General features: G+C 37.9%; 1 long non-coding RNA gene across 2 annotated transcripts; it reads right to left on the bottom strand.

Annotated features, from left to right (window-relative positions):
• Nucleotides 1-2,007: 2,007 nt before the first annotated feature.
• Nucleotides 2,008-26,752, bottom strand: LOC132649565 (uncharacterized). Of its 2 annotated transcripts, XR_009588068.1 has the most exons (6): nt 26,248-26,752; nt 24,017-25,936; nt 14,830-14,899; nt 12,237-12,350; nt 10,042-10,433; nt 2,008-2,296 (listed from the first exon to the last, which is right to left on the bottom strand). It is a non-coding gene; the product is annotated as an uncharacterized LOC132649565 (long non-coding RNA). The 2 variants fall into 2 exon arrangements; XR_009588067.1 differs by having other exon boundaries at nt 24,017-26,752.

Raw genomic sequence — 26,752 nt, 5'->3', positions numbered from 1 at the left:
TGGTCATCCTGTAGTGATTACTCCCATTTCAGTACATACTGGGACATATAGCCATGAATAAGTGATATGATTGTTTCATAAGCTAACAAGAGCATGTGAAAACGCAGACAGACTGACAGACGAACACACATACACAAACATACACACAAGACTCTAGTGAATTGTCTTCTGTCACAGAAAGAGGCTCTAGAAATCACCTCCTCTGTTAGACAGCAACAAGTTAAAAACGTCACTGAAGATGGACATCACTCTGTCATCGGCAACTAACAAAACTAGGAACTGACCTGGGTTTGGTGGTATAAATTTATATACCCAGTGTTTTAGAGATAGAGACAGGAACATCAGGAGAGCAGGGCCAGCCTCAGCTACATACTTGAGTAGAAGTTCAAGGCCTAGGTTATATGAGACCTTTCTCAAGTAACTAATAATTAACTTAAAGAAGAAAAACACAAAAGGAAATACAATTGAAAGGACTCTAGACATTAGTAAAATTATGGTCTGGACACACAATGACCTCGGAGTCTGGTCTTGACACGTGATACTATAAGCTGCCTTGATCTTTCTACTATTAGTTATAGGACTGCTTTTGAAGACAGGACAAATACATACTATTGTCCTCTTCCATAAGAGCCAATTCCATTGGTTCCGTCAAATACATGGGCAGGAAAAGCCTCTGGGGACAGAGGTCCCCTGGAAACATTAGAAAGAGTATAAAATTTCCCTGAAATGCAGGTTGACAGACAGACTCTTTGGACATTTCTAACTTTTGCCTTCTGCAATAAATTATCTATTTTTTTGCCCTATATGTTTTATGTATTTCTTCTGAATTACTTCAGCAGCAATCACAGGGAGAGACAGTCAAGAGTCAAGGGCTGTGTGGAGGAAGCACTCAGTGACATTTTGTGCTGAAGGGTCATTGACCAGCAGAAATATATCTGTGGTTTGTGTTGACAATTGAGAAACAAAAACAAATTTGAAAGACATTGAGCACTCCCCTTAGCATTAAGGTACTGATTCATATGTCCTGTACAATTTGTAATCCACAGGATGACTTTTTGAAAATCAAGAGCATAACATCCAAATAAATAAATAAACTCCTAATTAATTCATGTGTATTTGGTAGAAGAACTTTTGAAATTGCAAGTTACTTCCTCTAGGGAGAAAAAGCAGTCTTTCACTGCACTCTAAGAAATCTGCTAAAATCACTAGTGTATGGCTTCATGAGATAAAAGGGCCTTGGGACTGATGTAAATGATATATAATTCTAAATATTGTTATATGTAATTTCATTTCCATCATCCTTAAGTCTTAGCCAGGACTAGAAAGCACGGGCCTTCTATGACATTTGAAGGCTCTAATCAGGTAACAAACAGATGAACCTTTCTGAAGCACCGGCTACATAAAACAAAACACTTTCACTCCCTGTGACATTTAGTCCTCTTTACATCTTCAACACCAGTGAAATGCTGCCCTTGTGGTTTAAAACTAATTTATGAACATATACTCTGGATATTACATCCTGTAATAGTTGAATATTCTTTTGCCCATAATTTTCTCTGTAACTGAGAACTTGGGAAGGTAACATTTAGGTGTCATAGAGGTCTTAAAATAAAATAAATATTTGTTTAAAATGCACATTCATGAGCTAACGTTCACATTGTATGCAGTTTGTGAAAAACCACAATTTCCCCCAAAGTGTACAAGAGCAAAGGGTGTGATTCTTAGCTTTCAATAACAAATCCCTTAGGTGTCAAGAACAAGGTAAAATAGTGCCACTTACCTAGGCCGTATTCATGGGCTCTGTATTAGTTTGAAGAGGCTATGCTTCATTTACATAAATCATGTTCTAAATCTAATTGCTGTATCAACTATCAGTAACATGTTGTGCTATGCAGTGTATGTATTTTCTTGCTTGTATTCATTTTAAGGCGCAAACAGAAAATTACAGACTATGGAAAGTAGAATAAAAATCAATAAAAATAACAATGAAGGCAGGACTGTCTGGCTTCATAATTTTTTTTTTAAATAGAAGTGTTAAAACTGAAGTTTATTAGTCAACTCATCTCAATAAAATAACATATTTTAGTTTGGGTGACTTAAACAAATAAATTTCATCTCTCTTTCTTTCCTTCTTTTTGTCTTTCTTCCTCCTTCTTTTTCATCTTCTTCTTCTTCTTCTTTTTTTTTTTTCTTCTGAAACAGGGTTTTTGTGTGGACTTGGCTGCCCTGGAACTTGTTCTGCAGAAAACTCTGGCTTCAAAAATCACAGAGATCTTCCTGTTTTGCCTCTTGAGTGCTACACATAAAGCATTTTTTCATTAATTACAGATTATTTACTTTGTATCCCAGCTGTAACCCCCTCTCTCATTCCCTCCCAATTCCACCCTCCCTCCCTCCTCTTCTCCCTACCCCTCTCCAAGTCCATTGATAGGAGAGGTCCTCTTCCCCTTCTATCTGATCCTGTCTTATCAGGTCTCATCAGGACTGGCTGCATTGTCCTCCTCTGTGGCCTGGCAACAGGAAACAGGACAGAAGCCTACCACAGAGGGCCTCTGAATGACTCTATCCAGCAGTGTGTCAAAGCAGATGCTGAGACTCAATAAATCATTTTCTTAACAGTTCTAAGTATGAGAAGGCCAAGATCAAGATTCAACCTGATAGTTTTCGTGTGGACTTCAAATGATGTTGAAAGGATGTAGTTTTCTTTCTTTCTTTCTTTCTTTCTTTCTTTCTTTCTTTCTTTCTTTCTTTCTTTCTTTCTCTTCTTTCCTTCCTTTCTTTCTTTCATATGTATATATAAAATGCATACATATTAATTCTTTGAATATTTCAAACAATGTATTTTGATCATATTCAACCTTAACTCTACCCCAGTTCACCCCCTTCTCTACTCACCCAGTTTCTTCTTAAGGGAAACCCTTCCCACAGAACTTGTGATACCCAGATATTCTTGGATGCATGGTCTTACACTAGAGAGGGGTCAATTTGTCAGGGGTTATAGTCTTAGAAAAACTGTCCCTATTTCTACCCAACAGTGACAAATACTGCCATCGTTTGTGGTGGGATTTTGTACCCAGCTCCTCTTTCCATGCTGAGATTTGTTGCAGCTCAGGCTATCACAAGTCTTGTACATGCTCTCACAATTGCTGAGAGAGTGTGTGTATGCTGCTATACTATTGTGTCCAGAAGAAAATATTTCCTTGTAGTCCTCCACTGCCTTTGGTTTTAATAACAGCACCTATGCATTTAAGGTTTTCCTCTTACACTATATAACTTAATATTTATCATCTCTCACAGATCCTTTCTCCAAATATGGTAACTCAGAGTTAGGACTTAACATTGAATGTGGGCTGTAAGGAGAAAAAATTTAGCAGATGACTAGGGCTTTTTGCTTTTTAGTCATTGGTCCTAACAATGTTTTTCATGGCAAAATTATCTTTAAACCAAGTCTGTGTTGTATAAAATGATGTGTGTGGTTTGTGTTTTATAAATTCAAACATTATAAAGTTGGAGTGCTGCAAAAAACAAGAGCTTAAAATCTTTATTTATATATGCAAATGTCTAAGACTAAGTGCAAGAAAGGATTTTTCAGTAAATACCATGATTCATAAATTGAAGAGGCTTTGAATCAGAAATAACACTTGAATGCATTAAGCTTCCACCTGCCATTTTCTGTCGAAGAAAGGGAAGCATGGAAGGCAAGTCCCAGGGTAATTCTGTAATTAATTGGTGGCTGCATCAAAACCAGAATTGGTACCAGAACTCTTTGCCCAATGTTTTAGGCATTATCCCAAATTCCATATTCTGTCTCTATAATAGCTATTTTACTCTGAAGATGATAATTTCTGCTAATCAAGAATTTCAAATACTAACTAAAATCATTGGTCTAAATGCTTTTAAACCTCAATTCACCTACTGTACTTTATAAAAGAAAAATGACCACCCTATCTTTATTTTTTTATTTTTAAACTTGTCATTAAAATATTATTTGTTATATTGGATGATATTGATAATGATAATAACCTCACATTCTAGACTTCATAAATTAATAATATGCATTATTTCATATTATATTTTATTCTCTTGGAGGAATAAAATTGAGGCCAACCTCAGCTCAGGGACATAATAAGTTTGAGGGCAGCCCTGCCTTCAATAGACTTTATCTCAAACAATAATAATGACAATAAAGTAATAATAATGAGAGGTCAGAAGCCAGAAATTATTTTAATTTTATCCATCAACCATATTATAATAAAGACCAAACCCATAAAAAATTTATTTATCATTTGAATACAATGCAAGGATACTTATCATAGTGTGTTTTGATAACTATCTATTTTATCAGGGAAAAACAAATATGAATGCAGTATGAAGAACATTTAAATTATATTTGCTTCTAAAGGAGCTTTTAAAGACAATCCCATGTCCTCTTTGAACCTACTTATCCACGTCAAAAATAGTACCCAGTACCTCTATTAGATTTATTTTCTTTAAGAATTGGTACAGCTGTTCCTATTTCCCCCTTGGTACAGCCTTATTAACTGTATGGTACTATTTGCAATTAAACACAATTTTTTTTTCAATGCAGTTTATTCAGGAACCTTGAACAATCATCTGACCCTGGGGAAAGCCAGCCCACAGCTTAAATAGCCTCTGGGTAGCCAACCCCAGCGTGCCACGTGGGCAATGCAGATAGGTCCACATGCATGGAAGCAAGCCAGATCCTCAGCCTTAGCCAAATGTGGAGTTGTTCGTGACAGAGAGCACTCACCATCGGGAAGGTGGAAGGCGGAAACCAGCTCCATCTTTAAGGCACAGCATTCCGCAGCTCTCTACAGTTCCCCCCTTTTTGTTTTAGACGCATCAGGCAAGAGTAGAGGTCTGATCTCTGAAATTAGAAATAAATTGGGACTTTGTACTGATGTTCATTTAGGTGTCATCCACCCAAAGAGCATCAGACCCATCTGATACCTTTTTCTCAGAGGCGGGACCTGGGGCATCAACCAGCATGCAATCAGACATGCTCTTCTCTGGGTCGAAAGCGGCTGACCCTGAGTGCAGTGCTTAGCCTCGCATCCTGAGCATAACATTTTAGCTTTTTATGGTAGCCAACCATGCTTGGGGAGACTGTCCTGCTTCAATGGCTGTAAAGGCCTGAATGGTCATGGTTGTATTACGCTGTTGTGAGACTCTAATCTTGCATATACACCACAGGCAAACCAAGGAGACCAACACCAGAAGGCCTGCTAATGCTCCCATGCCCACCCATTCCTTCAGATGATTCATGGCTGCAGCAATCCATGATGATAATCCTGTGGCTAGTCCTGCGTCCACTCTGGTAGAATTTACCGTGACAATGGCCACTCTCAGCTGCTCCATCGTAGGTAATTGGACTGGAGAATTTGATACTACGATGGAGAAACACAACTTTTTTAAATTTTTTTATTTTTTTATATTAATCACAGGTTATTTACTTTGTATCCCAGCCATAGCACCCTCCCTCATTACCTCCCAATCCCACCCTCCCTCCCTCATCTCCTCCCTACCCCTTTCCAATTCCCTGATAGGGGAGGACCTTCTCCCCTTCCATCTGACCCTAGCTTATCAGGCCTTTTCAGGACTGGCTGCAATGTAGTCTTCTGTAGCCTAGCAAGACTGCTCCTCCCCCGGGGGTGGGTCAGTCGAAGACTTCGCCATTGAGTTCATGTCAGAAATAGTTCTTGTTCCCCTTACTAGAGCACCCACTTGGATACTGAGCTTCCATAGGCTATATCCAGGCAGGGGTTCTAGGTTACATCTGTCCATGGTCCTTGATTGGAGAAATAGTCCTATGAAAGACCCCTGTGCCCTGATATATTTGCTCACTGTGGAGCTCCTGTACTCTCCAGGTCACTCTAACTCCCCCTACTTTCATATGATTCCCTGCTCTCTGCTAAAGGTTTGGTTATGAGTCTTAATATCTGCTTTTATACATTTGCTCAACCATGATTGTAGCAGCTTTATTCGTAATAGCCAGAACCTGGAAACAACCCAGATGTCCCTCAGTTGAGGAATGCATACAGAAATTGTGGTACGTTTACACAATGGAATACTACTCAGCAATTAAAAACAAGAAAATCATGAATTTTGCAGGCAAATGGTGGGACCTAGAAATGATCATCCTGAGTGAGGTATCCCAAAAGCAGAAAGACACACATGGTATATACTTACTTATATAGACCTATAAGATAGGATAAATATACTGAAATCTATACACCTAAAGAAGACAAGAAAGAGGACAGAGGGTAAGATGATCAATCCTCACTTAGAAAGACAAATGGGATGGACATTGCTTGTAGGAGCAAACAAGTAACAGGACAAGAGCCTACCACAGAGGGCCTCTGAAAGTCTCTACCTAGAAATTAAACACAAATTAAAGAAAGGTTCATATAAAAAGCATTCATGACCTCAGATTCAGGAATTCTCCCACTCTTTCCTAAATTCTTATCACTAAACCAAATGTTGTTATACATTCTCTTGAGATTGGTGATTTTGAATCTAAAAAATTAGTCAGTTATATCTTCTGATAAACAGCAGCATTCTAGAACAGAACAAATTTATGAACTGGGTAGTACTTTCCCCAAGTCCTCATGAAAAGTCATTTCGTTTTTTCCTAAACTTCATGAAAAATATTAACACAGTCAAGGTAATTGCAATACAATTAAAATCTGTGTGTTGGAGTGAAGGTGTATGCAAGTTATTTTCTCTAATCCTCAGTAATTTAGTACTTCAATAATATCTTTAGAGATAAATTTCAGAGCTTCTAATATTAATATGGGGTCTACTGTAATCAAAATGGTTTATTCCATTTAAAGAAAGATATTAAATTTAACTCACAGAACAACAACAGAATCTGTGTATCTATTGTCCACATACCAGAGGGAAATTCCTACTATAGTGCAGAATGGGAATTCAGAGAGCATAAAAGAGACACTTGCAAAAGTCAAAGCCAGAAGCTAGTGTTCAGAAGATTTTCGAATGTACCTGGCTAAAAGTCATTTACTTATTAAAAAAAAAAAACTGTTATTGAGTAGATATTAAAGAGAATGATTCCATAGTTTTAAAAATTGATTATTAATAATTTTAGAGGCCCCTTTTTCTTACCATCTCTTCCTACAATTGAGAAAACTGAGACCACTGGTGAGTGAAAGTAGCCAAGTTTAGTTACTAACACTAGACAGCATGTTGCCTTAGCGCCCTGTTCACCTTGTCAAATGTGACAGCTGTCACATTTATCATATGTGCTCCATAGAAAACACATGCCCATTGACTTCCAAGTGGCCACTTGAAAAAAACAACTTCTCTGGCCAAACATGATTGCTAAGTGACCATTTGTTTGCAAAATTATAGTACAATCACAGAGACAAATTAGTGTGACAATCAGGAAATATGTACCCAATCTTGGCTTCTCCACCCAAGGTCTTAGTCTGTTTAAAAGGAAGTACAGAATGTTACAGGAACCCAACTGAAACTCAACTCCAAAATAAAAAGTATCTCTGCAAATTGCTGGAAAAGAAACGGGCCTAGTGAAAATAATTCTCATATGTCTAAACTGGGTTGGAATCTTACCCTTAAAGAAAATCATCAGACCTTTCTTTTTTAAAATTGAGGGATCTTTAAGTCCCCATTTTCCTTGTTTAAAAAACTGTTCCACCACCACTGCTAGTTCTAGAACTGACGCAGGATGTTCCAACGAGGGGTTAAGGCTTCTCATAATATTTCCTATAAGCCCACACCTGTTTGTCTATATCCCCCATTTTTATTCATTATTAGCCAGATAGAGCCAAGTAATTGTGGTAATGATACTTGCTTTTTTGCCCAATGCTGGAATGCTAGTAAAGTTAGGTATGCCCTGGTTACTCGCATGCCTCACTGGGTGCCTATGCCTATTGATGCCCCTCACGCTATGACTCTCTTCAGACAGAAAAGGGATCTTGGAACTACAGCCACCATTGTTACTACCATCTCATTGACGGCTGTTGGAGCTACCACCAGGGCATTAGCCATGAGTCATACTGGGCAGACTGCTCAGACCCTGAATAATCATTTAGCCAATGTAGCTCATGCCTTAGTTGTACATAAAGGAATTAATGCTCAACTAAAAGGAAGCTTGATGGTGTTCAATCAGAGGATTGACCTCTTGCAGGAGCAAATTGATACCCTATGGCAAATCGCTCAACCTGGCTGTCAATGAAAGTATGCTGGACTTTGTGTCACTAGCATACAACATGAGAATTTTTCCTGCGCTGCAAATCTGTCTAAACAATTGTTGAGCTATATTTTAGGTAATTGGACTGGAGAATTCGATACAACGATGGAGCAACTGAGAGTGGCCATTGTCACAGTAAATTCTACTGGAGTGGACGCAGGACTAGCCACAGGATTATCAACATGGATTGCTGCGGCCATGAATCATCTGAAGGAATGGGTGGGCATGGGAGTGTTAGCAGGCCTTCTGGTGTTGGTCTCCTTGGTTTGCCTGTCGTATATATGCAAGATTAGAGTCTCACAACAGTGTGATGCAGCCATGATCATTCAGGCCTTTACAGCCATTGAAGCAGGACATTCTCCCCAAGCATGGTTGGATACCATAAAAAGCTAAAATGATACGCTCAGGATGCGAGGCTAAGCACTGCACTCAGGGTCAGCCGCTTTGGACCCAGAGAAGAGCATGTCTGATTGCATGCGGGTTGATGCCCCAGGTCCCGCCTCTGAGAAAAAGGTATTGGACGGGTCTGATGCTCTTTGGGTGGATGACACCTAAATGAACATCAGTACAAAGTCCCAATTTATTTCTAATATCAGAGATCAGTCCTCTACTCTTGCCTGATGCGTCTAAAACAAAAAGGGGGAACTGTAGAGAGCTGCGGAATGCTATGCCTTAAAGATGGAGCTGGTTTCCGCCTTCCACCTTCCCGATGGTGAGTGCTCTCTGTCACGAACAACTCCACATTTGGCTAAGGCCGAGGATCTGGCTTGCTTCCATGTATGTGGACCTATCTGCATTGCCCCCGTGGCACGCCTGGGTTGGCTACCCAGAGGCTATTTAAGCTGTGGGCTGGCTTTCCCCGGGGTCCGAGGATTGTTCAATGTTCCTGAATAAACTGCATTGAAAAAAAAAAAAAATAAAAAGACAAGTCCTTCGGTGAAAAAAAAAAAAAAAAAAAACTGTTCCAGTAATGGAAAATTGAGTTTTTCAAGTCTTCCAGGAAAGACTACCTGTATCAAAGCTAAATTTGCGTATGTGCTAGACTTTCCTCATGGCTTTCTGAACATGAGAAGATGACCACAGACATAATGAGAAATAAATTGTACTTATTTTGTCCCTGGCATATCAGTTTGACCAAACTATATCATAACTGTATTTTACTTAATGAATTTTTGTTTCCTTTTTTAATAGAGGGAAAATAATATTTCATGAATTTCAAGTGTCTGATAGCATGAGGACTATAAGAACTCATAAGAAAATGTGCATTATTGCACTGGAGCACTGCCACGTGTTATTTAGACAAAGGGTTATTAAGAATGCTGTTAACTAGGTGCAGTGGATATTACAGCAGTGTTAACTATTACAAAAAATTACATCTGCTACAACGGTATCACAGAATGTTTTTAACTGAAACAAAGATTGTATGCTTACAGCACCTTTAAACTTTGAGAAAAACAGTGAACTAGCCTGAAAAATCAAATTATAATTTACAACAAAGTACAAAAGAAAGTCAATCAATTGTCCCTTTAAGAAATTTCATCCTGACTATCCAGACACTTAAATATCACATTTATCCAAATTGTGCACTTAGCTGCCATTAGTAAGATAAATGCTGCTGTTGCTATTGATGTTGTTTTAATGAGTTATTTGAAAAGAAATTGGAATGAAAAATGGATGATCCAGGCCCTTTGCATGAGCTTCTCAGTTGATTGTTCCCAGACCCTTTGAGCATGTATTAACTCAAAATAGTAACTAGGGATTCTAGGATAGAGCATGCAAAGAGCAGTACTTACTTATTAGCTATATTTGATGATGTGAGAGCCATACACACATACACTTCTCAATTTTTCTTCAGAAAAGGAAAAATTTTGTTCTGTTTGTCAGAACAGTGACATTGACACTGCATGTTCTTTGGGAGCTGGATGATATAACTGCTGTCCATCAAGTCAATCACCAAATGGCTGTGGCAGTCACATGTCAGGAAATGCAAATGGCTTGGTTTCTGGTGGATTCTAATGTCATACGGTGCTCTTGCTTATACCGTTCAAACTCCTCTGAACTCTCTCGTTCTTCTTCTATTCTTCAGCTGATTAACTCATTGTGTTGAGGGTTATATATATATCCTGCCAAGTTCTGATAACTCTAACAAGTTACATGCTAAAGAAAATAGAGTTTGTACGCTCATCTGGAAAAAAAACAACAACAACATAAAGTGCATAGAACAACAGTCCAACATAGTTTAAAGCATAGTGTTGTGAGTAAGAACCCTTATATCATTTCCCACTCAACTCTAAAACAATGGCGTTCTCTGGGCAAAGTATTGGAGGATTGTCCTTGAATGTCTTTTCCTCTTCTAAATAAAGTGTGGCTAATCACCCTGTCCACCATATTTTGTAATAAGATATGCAAATCTATTTTTTCTTTTAGAAAGTCTAAACAACCTATCCACGGTATAATTTTTGAGGGCTTTTAGCCTTGACATAGTTCATTTGGCAAATTCTGTATCAAATTATGAATTTGTAAATTGTTCAGTTTGCACAATTGCAAAGGTGAGATTTAGTGTTGCTTTGTTCATTGGTGGCATGATTACTAATATTCAGGCAAGTTTAGTCTGCCATTCTTCTTAGAGAATGTCCTTGGAAAACATCATGTCAGTGTGTACAATACAGCTTGGCTTCTAGACTAAAGTAATGTCATAATGATGCTACATCTTACTATGTCCTATGTGTTGTTTTCTGAGGATCTATACAATTATTAAAGTGCTGAAATACTCCATCTGTACCTTGACAACTTGTTGCAGAGTGAATTATAAACACCTGAATTATAAACACCTGCTTTTTTACATGCTGCACCTATTTTTTAAAAAGACCATGTTGTATATGACTTGGAAAAAAATCCATTCTTCTGTATTTTTGTTTCATAAAGCTATTAAGTTAGCTGTAATGGTGTCACCAGGGTGACTTTTCAATTATGAAGAAATGATTTTTTATTCAGTTACTTATAGAAAATAAATTATATTTTATAAAAAAAGAAACAAAAGAGACCAAGGTCTCTGAGCTTTTGATCTTAGATTCTATTGAGAAAGATAAATCAAAATCATTTTTTTAATATAAGTTCATGCAAATGAGTGAGAAACAGAAGGAAGGAAAAGAGAACAAAGAATGGGAACTTACTGAGTAGTAAGGAAGACACATTTAGAATTGGTCAAATGATGACACTGTAGTGTAGGGTTATTCACTTTTTCAAGATGTATTTCATGGCTTTCAAGGCCTCTTTAAGTTTGGAGTGCAAGAATGGAGGCTTGCTTTACAGATGGCATCAATAACTGACGATAACTCCCTTTACACAGGGCATAAACCATTTGTTACCTTCTCTGTAATCATCATTTCTTCTTACAGTGGTTTTGTTTGTTTGGTATAGGGAGTTTAAAGAGGTGTTAATAAACCATTTAAATTTACCAAACACCTTAGAAAAAAGGAATTAAAGAAAGCTTTCGTTATGGATAACACTATGTTACTAAAACTCTATATACCAAGGAAACATGACAATTTTTAGAATATGAGTTCAGGTTATATTTTATTTACATGGTCCTATTCTTGGAAATGCTGGGTCTCCTCAACACTGCCACATATAAAAAGATATGCAGATACTCATGCAGGGTTGGCTAGCTTCCTGTGCACAGATTTCTTTTGACACATAAGTTCCAAAATGTGGTCAATGATGTAACAAAAAAATCCCCATGGGATCAGAATAGCAACATATTTTATGTGGCTATTACTTTATGAAAACCTGAATATATTTCTTTTGAAACAATTTGAGATTATGTTAAATGTGTTGCACCCATATTACATCATAGACGAAAGTAAACACAGATGTCTCCTCCAGTGAAAAAGTTGCCAAGTTGCTCCTCTCTTTTTAGGTGTTTGGTGTTTATAGCAGACAGGATGATTCAGGATTATTGTTGACATTTCAGAGGAACAGACATTACCAAATCACTTTCCCTCTTGATTTTTCTGGCTGTTCTTCTTGTCAATGGCTCCCAGATTTAAGGTGCTTGACATTTGTGCCCTTCATTTGTTTTCATCACAGACATCAATGAAATCTTTAAAAAGACAAAGAAGACCGAAGTCAGAAACATGATTTATTTTAATAGAGTCCTCTTATTAGCTTATTGCTACATTGTAAACAAACAGGTTGGAAACAGTACTGTTCAAACATTGAATAAAGATAATATTTTGCCATCTCAATCCATTCAAGTTATTTTGGGAAGAGGGAGGATGGAATTTGTATTGTTTATGTTTTCCTCTGATAAATGAGCCTCTATTATTTGAAAATATATATGGAGAGAAATTATACTAAACTGTTGAAAAAACTGTGGCTAAAAAACAGAGTCCCACTCTCAAACATGTAAGATCTCCATAAGTATATTTAAATGTATAGTAATTTTTAAAGAACCTATCATTTCTTTGATTTAACACACGTTAAGTGTTAAAATGATAAAGCATGACAACTGATACTCTTTCCAGCTTTGGTAGATCATAAGTTGTTATATCTACATTACATTGGTCAAGCTAATCATGGCCCGAGACACCATCAACCAAGGCTCACATCCTCCTTATCAACAGAAGCTAATGATGCAATTGGAGAGAAAAGTGGGGAATGAGATCATAAACTTTTGTAAACATTTATGTTAATTTAATAAAATATAATCCATGCCTATATTGGAATACAGAAAAGTAAATACAATTTTGATGTTGTAGTAAATAAAAAATAGTGTTGAACTATATAATGTTTATTATTAGCTCTAAGATTATCATGGCGGTATTATCTAACCCACTATGACAAATAATAAGACATAGATACCTGGTAGATTTATAATTGCCTTATTTACCTTGGGCCAGGCAGATATTTCAATTACAGTATCTCAGTACCCTCACCATCCATCTTCTAACCCCCACTGAAGACCATCTGTCTTAATCCTCCTCATCTGGATTACCTTTCATCCATAATACCATGCTATTTGCTTTTATTCTTTATGTGGGCCTTTCCACACCATTGGAGTCCTTCCTCCAGGACATGGTTTCTTCTCCATGCTAACCCATTGTGGTGTCTCCTTCATCCTATTTTCTATCCATCTGTGCCATGATTCACTTGAACCCAAAGCCTGGGACCCTTAGCCACACCTACCCCATTTTGTCCTGCCCAGGTATAGGCTGTTTATTCAGCCAATAAGATGTAATGACTTAGGCAGGTTTACACAAAGAAGATAGGTTTAATCAGAACTTGAGGGCTAGCATCAGACCAACCCCCAACACTTCGATTTGAAAACCAGAGAAATATTTAAATATTTAGGGATCACCTACTATGTTCTAACAAGTTTTACAGAAACAATCCTGTAAATATCCATATTTTTTCCAGATAAAACAAAGAAAACCAATCATGGTGCTGCTGGCATGTCATTCCAACACCAGAAATACAAAGGAAGGATAATTGCCTCCAGTGGCTACATAGTAAGATATTGTTTTGTTAACAATTTTTAAAAATCAGTAACTAATTTTTTCTGTTGCTCTCCTTGGGGAGTTTCTGTCCTCTCCAGATCTTACTGTTTCCCACTTCTTTCATAAGATTCCCTCACTTTGCCCAAAGGTTGGCCATAAGTCTCAGTATCTGCTTTGATAGTCTGCAAGGCAGAGCTCTTCAGAGGTCTTCTGTGGCAGGCTCCTGTCTTGTTCCCTCTTTTCTCCTTCTTCTGATGTCCATCCTTTTGGCCATTCAGGATGGGGATTGAGCATTTTAGCCAGAGTCCCCCCTCTTGATTAGTTTCTTTAGGTGTACATATTTTAGTAGGTTTATCCTATATTATATGTCTACGTGAGTGAGTATATACCATATGTGTCTTTCTGCTTCTGGGATAGCTCACTCAGGATGATCTTTTCCATTTCCCACCATTTACCAAAAAATCTGAACACGGTGGTCTTTCCTGAGGTTGATACTCCAACCAAAGACACTGCATGGAGATAACCTAGGACCCCTGAACAAATGTAGCCCATGGCAGTTCAGTGTCCAAGTGGGTTTCATAGTTAGGAACATGGACTGTCTCTGACAGGAACTGATTGGCCTGCTCTTTATTCACCTCCCCCTGAGGGGGGAGCAGCATTACCAGGCCACAGAAGAAGACAATGCAGCCACTCCTGATGAGACCTAATTGACTAGGATCAAAAGGAAGGAAAAGAAGTCCTCCCCTATCAGTGGACCTGGGGAGGGGCATGTGTGCAGAGGGGGAAGAAAGGGAGAGATTGGGACAGGAGGAGGGAGGGAACCACAGGGGGATACAAAGTGAAAAAAGTGTAATTAATAAAGAATTTTTTAAAAAAAGAGGTTTGAGGTTGGAGATGCGTGGCCCAGCATCCAGAAGGCACAGCACATAGGCCTGTGTCTAGATGCTATTTATAAAAATTAAAAAAAAAAATTAAGAAAGGCAAAAAAAGCAGTAAATGAAAATATTCTCATCCCCTGAGGCCATAAGATTCTCTGAACTCTGCCCAAAGTTTGGCTATGATTCTCAGCCTCTGCTTCCATACCTCAATCAGTAGAGTCTTTCAGAGGCCATCGATGAGAGTGTTGAGATGAGGAGAGGGGCACTCCTGTTTTCTGGGATGAAATAGAGAGAGGAAGGGAGAAGAAAGAGAATAGGGAATAAGGGGATGAGGAAGTAAAGGAAATAAAGTAAAATAAAATTTAAAAAGTAGCAGTAACTGACTTTTACTGAATACTTTTCAAGAGGAGGATAGATATTATGTTATTGCAGATATACTGAAAAATAAAATACTGAGAACCTTCAAGCCCTTACTTTTACAAACTAGGGAACAACACCTACTTCATAAGTTTATGAGTTATTTTAACATCTAGTTAAGTATGAAGCCAACGCTAAACATGTAAACAGGGCTTGGGAAGTGGAAAGTAGTAGAGGGCTGTATATAGGTTCAATATTTGCATGAAATGTGAGCAACCACTGTTTAGTAAGGAGAATTCTACAACACTATTGATCAAACTAATTGTCAAAAGACAAAGAAATTACACAGCCCAAAAGAACAGGTTACAATAAAGTAGGTATTATCCTAACATTTGTGTGTTTAAGCAGCACGAATTCCATCTTTCAGTTTTGTTGTATGTGATGGCTGTACTTTGGAGAATATGATTAGTTTAACAAGCAGTAGCAGTAGCAGTGTTCTGCTATGTTAGAGAATAAATATCTCTTTTCTAAGAATGTTTCATTAGAGTCAAAATAATCATTTTATGAGTTAGTGTAACAATGACAGTATTCTGGAACTACAGATCCAATCATGAAAATTTTTCTACTATGCATGTTTGCCGCTGGAGCTGCCAATTGGAAATGATTGATTTTTGGTTATTCTGCTACAAATCTTTCTTTGATTATCTCCCTGGTAAATGAAGCATACAAAGCCAGACTATGTGATGTGGCCTTGGTTTCATGTAAGAACAGTAGAGGTAGAATCTGTCCCATTTAGTATTCAGTTTCATTTAAAACCTACATCACTTTATAAAGCTCTTTTCAGGGTAACAAAAGATTAAACATAAAATAACCATTGAGATGTTTATAAGTGAAATTTTTGCATTGTGCTAGGAAACTATTCTAAGAATATGTAGAGAAGTTATACAAATCTTAACATGAATAACAACAGCCTATTACAAACAGACAAGGGCTATGTGCAGAAATTTCTCAAAGGAAGAAACACGAACATACTTAGATGCTAAGAATCAACTGAACACAGATAGTGAAAAGTCAAGTACCTTCAAAATTCTGTTTATATCCTTTTGATCACATAATTTTATATTGGAGATGATGTATAACCAAGAAGCGTTCATGTTTTGTTTCTAGACAACTGTATTGTTATAAACATTTGCAATGGAATTGAAACTTACCCAGCAATTCTATTTGTGTATAACTATACCTATCACAGGAGAAATGATGCACAGTCACACTGGGTGGGCAAATGAAAGGAAACATAAAAGTATATACACACACAAGGACTATTTATGGAGATAATCTAGAACCTAGAACCTAGATGTAGCCCATGGCAGTTCAGTGTCCAAGTAGGTTACATAGTAACGGGAAGAGGGACTGCCTCTGACATAATCTGATTGGCCTGCTCTTTGATCACCTCCCCCTGAGGGGGAGGCAGCCTTACCAGGCCACAGAAGATGACAATGCAGCCACTTCTGATGTGAACTGATAGACTAAGATAGAAAGAAAGAGAGGAGGACCTCCCCTATCTGTGGACTTGGGGAGGGGCATGTGTGAAGAAGGGAGAGGGAGGGTAGGATCGGGAGGAGAGGAGAAAGGGGCTTATGGGGAGATACAAAGTGAATAAAGTGTAATTAATAAAATTTAAATAAAAAATTAAAAAAATGTCTCTTGGAATAAAAAAAAAAAGAATACATAGAAAATCCAGATCTTTTTACTAAAACTCATCAAACACATAAAGCAAATTATTTTTTCAAATACATGCAAACATAAAAAATATTAAAAAAAAGATATGAATGATGACTACAGTAGTCAAATACTGTTGGAGAAAAAAGATACGTCCAGTGTAACTAGAAGTATAAGTGTTCAGTTGTAAATTATTTTCTAGTTTCAAATTTTGTTATGGTTAACATTTTTATGACTGACTATTGTATCCTTAGGAAAAAACTTAGCTAACAGATACTAAAAATAGTCTATGCATAAAACAATATTGAGTTACATAATTGTTAGTAAATGTTACTAATAAATAATGTTAATAACACTCTAAAAACAGTGGTCCTACATATGTGCAACTCTTCATTAGTGAAAATAAATAAAGATAACATCATGTGCAAATGTATATGACTCTTCCATTTGATTTATACTCCTGTCGGAGAAGCAGAGTAGAGTCTAACATAAGTGCCTTTACCCTCTGAAACATTTGCCACCCCACTGTAATCTTTTAAGAATCATGATTAATACAATTGAAGTTATATTAGGTGGGGTTTATAATGTCATATACATTAGATATCTATTCATTCAGCAGAGTTACCACTTTGCACTCTTACAAACTTTTTGTGTGGCTGGGCTCCAAGATCTTTTGTGACCTCTTCTGCACCAGCACTGGGCTACTGGGCTGCACCTCAGTGATACTATGTACCTGTGGAAAACAAGCTTTTCATCTCCTCACACATGCCAACTGCTCTGGCAGGAATGAAAACAGTGATAGTTGTAGTGATAGTTGATTCTGATCATTCTTGTCACAAAATATAAGCTAACTATTTGAAGGCATGGTTATGGGCATTTGCTTTGTTTACAGAAATCATTCATTTCTGTGCCTAGCAAAATATGCTGTTGTATACCTTAAATACATCCAATTAAAATCTAAATATAATTATGGTTAATTGACATTTGGATAAATATTCCTATTTTTTATTTTACATAGCCAACCATACATACACACTTTCTCCTATTTCATGACTAATTCTTAGTGTAAACAATCTAAGTTATGCTAAAAGTTCATTATTATTATTTTAATGAAAGAATAAAAAGAGGAAATCAGTCTCTTTGGTAAATAGTTCACCTACAGTTGAAGACCTTATGGATCTTGTAGTGATTTAACAATTTAACTTTAATGAGGCACAAAAGAAAAACACCTATCTCTATCAATGATAGTGTTAACACGAGCAGAGATCTAAGGAGTTCAGCATTCCCCTCCCTGCAGCTATTATTTTTACAAACAAAATCATTTGTTACCCATTTAAAAATATTAGCTAACCAATAATCAGCTAAAAAATGTACAGCCAGAGCAATAAGTATAAAATATTAGCCAGCACCTTTTTCTTTCAGAAAGTAATTTGGAAAAGGGAAGCATTACATCCTTGAACTTTGTGGACATACTCTGCAGCTGAGTCTAGTACTAGACTGGTTTATCTCGACACTAAGAGCACTTGTGAGAGGGCCCTTATTCAGGAAGATGCACATTTGCGTGACTGTCAGGACACTTCTTGGAGTAGAAGCTATTCTTTGTCTTCTTGATGCTTATAAAGCTCTAGAAAACCTAAAGTTATTTGCTAGAGGGCTGAGACATGTTACATAACATTTGAATTTACCATGAAAAAATTCACTGATGTATGATTCTATCTTATTGACTTTGTATCAATAATTTGCAACCTTGTTTACAGAATTATATTCTATTAAGGGACATAATTCAGTGAGTATAAGAACATCAGAAGAAAAGTATGCAACCTGATTAAAATACTTGAAAGTGTTAAGGATGCTTTTAGTCCCAGCATTCAAAGAGGCAGAGGCAGGCGGATCTCTGTGAGCTTGAGGCCAGCCTCGTCTACAAACTGAGTCTAGGACAGCCAAGGCTACAAGGAGAGACATTGTCTTGAAAAATAAAAATGTAAAAAAAAAAAAAAAGAACGCTTTAAATTTCAAAGTGATGAAATTTTACTTTGGGATAATTTATGCTATCATCATATATAACATACGGCTTTGTTGTATGACAATTTCATAATTTACATGACAAGCACATCATTAACATAAACTATTTTATCTGTAAAATATTTGGAAAATCTCTGCTTTTGTATTCATGTGTGCACAAAACTAAAGGAACACAATACATAAATATTCACATGTTAGTATTTGACACTATTTAAGCAAGATCAAACTTTAGTGAAAAGAAAAAGTTAGTAACGTAAGAAAATAAACAAAAAATATAAATTCCTGTAAAAATTTAGAGACAAAATCATTGAGATGATTTCGAAAAATGAATTTAAGTCAAAACTAAGCACAACCCTAGAATGGACAGCTCCTAGCTTCACATTTATGTTTCCCTTAGCTCACAACAAGGAATCTCTAATTACAATCTGGGAAGGTTGCCATATGACTAAAAGAACAGTTCCTCCACTCTGCCTCTCAGTTCTAGTGACCAAATGACTAACGTTGGCAGAAACGTTGAGCAGGGCATTGTTCAAGTCTCCCTTGCATGCTACTCTACTTGTTGCCTAAAATTTCTGCACACTTCTTTTTCATTTTTAAAATTTTATTTTTGAAAATGTTACTTATGTATACCATGAACTTTGATCATATGTACTCCCCCCCAATAAAAAAATATCCCCTATATACCCTCAACATGCTCCTTCCTGAGTAAAATTTTTTAACCTACAGATACCAGTTACTGAAGCCATATTGTCATAGGTGGGTGGCATGGGATTCCCCTGGGGCATGGAATTCTACCAGTGGCTAAGTCCTCCATGAAAAATGACTCTCCCCTTTCCAGCAAGTATCTACTGTCAATAGCTCTCAGTAAGAGGAGGAGTCTAGGCATCATCTACCATCTCTTCAATAATCTTGTGTAAGGCCTGTACTTGTGCTTCTTGAATCATAAAACAACGCTGGAAATGATAGCCACACATGGCATAGCTCTAAGATATACACCCCAGACTTCTTAGGAGACAAAGTATAATGTCATGTAAACCATGACTTTCTCACAAGGAAACTTAATTCTTTCCCACATGTGACACATAGATGGAATGTTTGCATCCCTAATATAATCAAGAAAATCACAATCCTATAACATTCCTAAAGTCAGGTCTTTTGCTATTTCATTAAAATTTAGTTTAAAAATTAATTCAATTATGAATCCTTCCACCGTCCTGTCTAAACTGTTACTTTCTGTGAATAAATATTTTTTCAATATCTTGGAAAAGTTGACTTGTTTTATTTTAACTCATTTTCTCTTTCTCTACGCAATAATAAATTCTCAAACACACATCTAAAGGACACAACCCCTTCACAACAGAAACACAGGTTGGTGCTCCAGACTTCTACAACGGGGCTTTTAACAGAAACACCCAACTCTTACTGAGAGGTCTTATATTTATTTCTATGTCATTCTTGATTATTATTTCTGGAGTTTGAAAATCTAAAAGACTTGGGGACAGAATTCAAACTAAAGACATTTAGTTCTATATTCTTTAGGCCAACCAATACATGGGAGCACTGTGTAATGTGTAAAATGAGTTTACTCTCATGTATCAGCTGATCAGTGGTGGCCTTACTCTAGCATAACAGATTAAGACAAAATGACTGCCTACAGATTGGGAAAGAATCTTCACCAACCCTTTATCTGACAGAGGGCTAATATCCAATATATATAAAGAACCAAAGAAGCTGAAAAGCAGGAAACCAAGTAAACTTGTACAACCACTCTGGAAAGCAATCTGGCGCTTTCTCAGACAACTAGGAATAGCACTTCCTCAAGATCCAGCCATACCACTCCTAGGCATATATCCAAAAGAGGCTGAAGTACACAAAAAGGACATTTGCTCAACCATGTTTGTAGCAGCTTTATTTGTAATAGCCAGAACCTGGAAACAGCCCAGATGCCCCTCAACTGAAGAATGGTACTTCAGAAATTGTGGTACATCTACACAATGGAGTATTATTCAGCAATGAAAAATAAGGAAATCAAGAAATTTGAAGGTAAATGGTGGGACCTGAAAAGGATCATCCTGAGTGAGCTGTCCCAGAAGCAGAAAGACCCATACAGTATATACCCACTCATATAGACATATTAACATAGGATAAACCTACTAAAATCTGTACATCTAAAGAAACTAATCAAGAGAGAGGACCCTGACTAAAACACTCAGTCCTCATCCCAAAAGGCAAAGGGGATGGATATCAGAAGAAGAAGAAAACAGGAAACAACCTAGGAACCTGCCACAGAAGACATCTGAAAGTCTCTGCCTTACAGACTATCAAAGCAGATGCTGAGACTTATGGCCAACTGTTGGGCAGAGTGCATCGAATCTTATGTAAGAAGTGGGAAATAGTAAGAGCTGGAGAGGACAGGAACTCCACAAGGAGAGCAACAGAACCAGAAAATTTGAACACAGGGAACTTCCCAGAGACTCATATTCTAACCAAGGACCAGGCATGGAGATAACCTAGAACCCCTGCACAGATGTAGCCCATGGCAGTTTAGTGTGCAAGTGGGTTCCATAGTAATGTGAAGAGGGACTGCCTCTGACATAATCTGATTGGCCTGCTCTTTGATCACCTTCCCCTGAGGGGAGAGCAGCCTTACCAGGCCACTGAAGATGGCAATGCAGCCACTCCTGATGTGATCTAATAGACTAAGATCAGAAGGAAAAATAGGATTACCTCCCATATCAGTGGACTTGGGGAGAGGCATGTGTGAAGAAGGGGGAGGGGGAGGTGGGATCGGGAGGGGAGGAGGGAGGGGCTTATGGGGATAAAAAAGTGAATAAAGTATAGTTAAAAATAAAAGAAAATGTTTAATTTTTTTTCAAATAAAATATGATTACATTTTTCTCCCTTTTCTCCCTTCAACTCCTTGCCTATCTTTAATTTTGACCTTTCCTGAGCTCACCCTCATAATCCCTCTCAAATTCATGGTCTCTTATTTTGTGATTATTGTCGCTCCACTAGGGTAAGAAGCAAAGGCCCTCTATTGGTTGATCCATTTCACTAATATATGATATAGAAAAGCATTTTGAAATTTTATATAATGACTTAAGAATCTACTGACTGACAACCATAAACATGATTTCAGAACAAAAAATCAAGCTGAAGTCATCATGAAAGAAACAGAACATTCTTATTTTTTTTTCCTGACCATATTACCTTCTTTGATTTCCTTCATTGCAGAAAAAAAAAGAAAGAAAGAAAGAAAGAAAAATTTAAAAACAGTCCCCAGGGCACTTTAGGAGGATAGCAAGCAGCAAGTTGCTGCCACCTAAGTGGTTTCTTCAGCAAATGTTCCAGCTGTACAGGAAGGAATTTATTCCAAATTTCTGATTGGTTTGCATTTACTTTGTTGCAAAGTGTCCTCTGAATTGAAACTGTAGAATGGAAACTGAATTTTCAGCAAGTGACAAAGTTATAAGCATAACATTGTGGCTTGAGGTAAAAGTTTAAGTTAGTTTAGCAACAGGGAGAAAAGCAATGGGTATTGTGTTCCAAGTGTTTGTGTGGAAAACAATGGGACTTTTAGGAAATGATTCTATCAGACCTGAAAATTGAAATTATATTAATACTGACTAGTTAGGAGGCTGTTGTGAAGTCAAATGAAATGATCTATATCCTGCAATTAACACAATGGGAGGCCCAAAGGGGAGACTTATTATTTTTGAAACATATATCTGCTTCTCTCACTACATGCTTTTCTCCAATCAGGAGCTATGTGCTGTCTATGATTTGTGGAGCCTATCATGAGCAGTGAAGTAAAGTTTGTGTTCTACCAGTCTTCCAGCTAGCATAGATCCTTCTGGTGTTTAAAACTCTGGGCTCCAGACTGAGACAGTGAAAGTTCAAACCCACAGTACTGTATAAGCAGCTTTATTTACTTGACAAAATTACTTGCTGTTTCTGCAACTATTTTTCACTTACCAAATGAAAGTAATGAGTTAGTTGCAAATTTGAAAAGAATCAACCCCAGTTTTCTTGAAATTTTGTTGTATAGTTTAGCATATTTTGGATTTATGCCTAGGAGTGGCATAGCTGGATCTTGAGGTAGCACTATTCCTAATTTTCTGAGAAATCACCAGATTGATTCCCAAAATGGTTGTATAAGTTTACATTCCCACCAGCAATGGAGGAGGTTTCCCCTTTCTCCAAATCCTCTCCAGCATATACCCAAAAGATGTGCCCCACCGTTCAATAAGGACATTTGCTCAACCATGTTTGTAGCAGCTCTATTCGTAATAGCCAGAATCTGGAAACAACCTAGATGCCCCTCAGTGGAGGAATGGATGCAGAAAATGTGGTACATCTACACAATGAAATACTATTCAGCAATTAAAAACAAGGACAACATGAAATTTGCAGGCAAATGGTGGGAACTAGAAAAGATCATCCTGAGTGAAGTAACCCAATGAGAAAGACACACATGGTAAATACTCATTTATAAGTGGATATTAGACATATAATATAGAATAAATATACTAAAATCTATAGCCCTAAAGAAGCTGAACATTTTTGTTGATTTTAAGTGTGTGTGTGTGTGTGTGTGTGTGTGAATGAGCATGTGAATGCAGGTACCCCTGGATGCAGAAAAGGACATTAAATCCCAGGGGGCTGCAGGTAACCACTGAGCCATCATTACAGCCACATTTCTGTAACAGATTTACCTAACTGAAAATGTATATTGGAATTATCTACATTTTCACGTTATGTATAACAAAATAAAAACAAACAATGAAAAGTTACCTATAACTATATCTCCATTGTGGCCTGAGCCCTAATCTCTTCAATTTACAACTCTGCAGTTACTAATCTGAGGGGAATGATGCCATGAAAGGCATAAGAATAGGAAAAAAGCTGTTTCAATATCCCTGTACACAAATAGATTTCAAGCAGATTGCCTAAAGTGCAGCTTATTATAAATTATAATATTATTTTATTCTACATTAACTATGTACACTCCTTTTAACCCCAAATAACTAAACATATTTATTGTTGAATGATTGGACTGAACAAAGTACTTAAAAATGCAGGCTTCATAATAAGATAAATATAGGTTTCATGTTTACTTATTTATGACAAAATAGCTTTGTTACCTTTGGCGAATTTGCATAAGCATCAATTTCCCTGTCCTCTGAGAATACAGAGCTTCACTGAATTAATGCACACAAATCACACGGTAAAGCAGTCACTTGTCACTACATTATCACCCTATGTATCAAGTTATTCTCTATGGGATTACTTACTAGGCATCAAGGAACACAGGTCACCATCCTTGCTTTCCTTTACACCACGCTGTAGGAAAGTTACGTTAGTACTTTAATCTATAACAAAGCTATAAATAACCAGGATAAACACTTTGCTCCTGGGGGAATAAACACTTATGAAATTACAATAATCTTAATGACAAGTCAGGCTCTGTTAAAGGAAAGACACCATCTATGCAGAAGACCACTTTCACTTTTCAAAGAATGTGAAGAAACACCCTGGATGGCTGCAGTCGTTACAATCTGAAGTTGAAAGCTGTCAAATCTGACCATGCTTTTGAGTTTCAACTCTTTTTCTCAATTCTGTAGATAGGTGTTTATATGTTTAACATTTTGTGTAGGGAATGGTGTAAGTCTCCTAAACCAGAGGTTGGCTTTTCTTGTTCTTTTTCTCACTGAAGTGAAATGGGGAAGCAAAAAAGTGAAGCTTTTATTTTCTTTCATTGTGCATAGAGAACAACAGGTGTGCTTTTTTTTTTTTTTCAAAAACCCAGGATATAGCAGAAGTTTTATTTTCCCAGGAGGGGGTGACTGTTTACTGAAGGCAGGTAGTAAAGATGTAGTTTTTCAAGTTGCTTGCAGGTGCTGAAACGTTTGTCAAGAATACTGTGGTCTTGATTATCAGTTCTCACAATCCTGAAACCTCAGACTCAGACTCCTTTCCTTGAAGTCTCAGCCACTATGAGGCACCTTTGGAACAAACCACTTTGTGTATATGTAAATGACTCACTTTAGTTTTTTAAAAGAGGCATTAGTAGCAGTTTGCATTTCAACAGCAGCCAGGAAGAACATCCCAGTCCAGAACCTTTCCTGAGAGGAATCTGCTTAACTACTGAAATTTTCTTTGACCAAGAGGTTCATTTGATCTTTGTAATACACACCCAATTTTGTTAATTGAAATGCCTATACAATGAAAGTATTGCATCTGTTGGAAATGGTTCATTAAAATCCTCAGCCCAGCTTCAGTATCCACAACAGTCGCTTATTAAAGAAAGAACAATTACAGCTCAGAAAAGCACCAAACCTTATGACCAGGAGAAAATGCTTAGATAGCACCAAGTTCAAAACCAGCTTAATAGTCCATACTTGAACCGCTGCGGAAATGTCCATGTCCAAAACACATCCTAGCATATCAAACCCGAGTAAATTGTATTCTTAATTCTTCATTGCTTAGCATTTCTCCGCATTCACTCCTCCTTCACCTCGGCTTCCCAGGCTAGTCTCCCAGGGCACAGGAAGGAAAGCGGCGCTGAACTCAGACAGCAGTGCTCTTCCTCGAGCTGCAGAGCGTACAGCGTGCGGTAACTCACTCCGGGAGGTAGTGTCAAGGGATCCATCATCCCCGAACCCAACAAGAAGCTCGAGAAGTGATTCTGCCCGGTTCTCCCACAGAGGAGCCAAAGCTGACTCACTCAAGAAACTCAGACTGCACCCATGCTTCCAGACTGATGTTCGGTCCTGCATTCCGCATGGCTGCTGCTTAAAGCTTGCCTTGGCGGCGTTGCTACTCAGACAAAGAATAGAATAGCGTTGCTTCAGCTCCTACCAACTTAAGTTTCTTCTGTTGCTCAAAATCCTCTTCCCTTCCACTACTTTCAACACCCCCCTCCAAGCTCCCCAATACTATATTTTCTCACGATCAGTCAGCCAGCTTCCAACTCAACTGGTGACCACTCGATCTACCCTTGAGAGAAGATGCTCTTGAGGAGACATCTGGGGAGTGGCGCGCGTCCCTCCTGCAAAGGGTCCTAGCGCCATCTCTACGTAGCATCACTTGTACTTTTCTGTCTCTTTCCACAGAGATTTCGCGAGGAGTTTGGACGAGGAACCCGCAGGCATCCAGCCTTTCCAATACTTGGGAAGCGGAATAATCTCAGTAAAGCTTTCCTGAACTTGTGCCTGGAGTATAAAGAAGAGTCGGGGATTAAAATAAGGCAAGAAACCGTCCTGGCAAAAGTTTACTTTCCGTTTTTCCGTTAGCAAAGGTTTCCTGCTCTCCAGTCGAGGCAAGACACACTTCCAGCAAATGGATTCTAAGCAGTGTCTTGTGACTGGTCTCTGACTTCATCACTGATTATATATACTATGTTTAGTGGGCCCAGCTGTGCAATAGCCAGGGGGATCCCTGTCTTAAGGTCACAGTAAATTGTCATAGGAACTACAGCACAACTTCTACTGTACAGAAAAAAAGAAAAAAGAAAGAAACCTACATCGGCAGGATCTCCGGGCTTCTAGTTCCTCTTCTTTCTCTAGCTGAGTCTTTCACTCGCTACCATCCAGTTTTCAATAAAAGCACAGAACCCGAAATATGTTCTGATCCAAAAGCTGGTTGGCAAACACAAGGCCCTGCGCATCTTTTTTTTCAAAACCACCTAAGTGAACTTGGGGGGCTCTTTGAGACAAAGTTACAGCAGGGAATGGGCAAGAGGGAATATCCCAAGGCGATTCTGTTCAGGAAATGATGTCCAATCTCTTCCATTCAAAGGATGGCACGGAGCCCCTTGCTCCTAAGTAAGGTGCTGCATGAACTTCAATTCTCCACTGAAGAAGGGGCGCCGCTGACCCTGCAGGGTGGTGATGGGTCTCAAGTCCTGCTATCTCTGGGTTCTGAGTACCTGGAGAAGAGCTGACCACAGGGAAGAGCTGGAAGTGCAGACTCCAGACAGGGCGGGGACACCGGAGGTGGCAAAACAGACTTGAGGGCTCCGTTTACTG

Source organism: Meriones unguiculatus, chromosome 20 (genome assembly GCF_030254825.1).
Source record: "Meriones unguiculatus strain TT.TT164.6M chromosome 20, Bangor_MerUng_6.1, whole genome shotgun sequence".
Taxonomy (NCBI): domain Eukaryota; kingdom Metazoa; phylum Chordata; class Mammalia; order Rodentia; family Muridae; genus Meriones; species Meriones unguiculatus.
The sequence above is the reverse complement of the archived record's forward strand: the minus strand, read 5'-3'. Positions and strand labels throughout refer to the sequence as shown.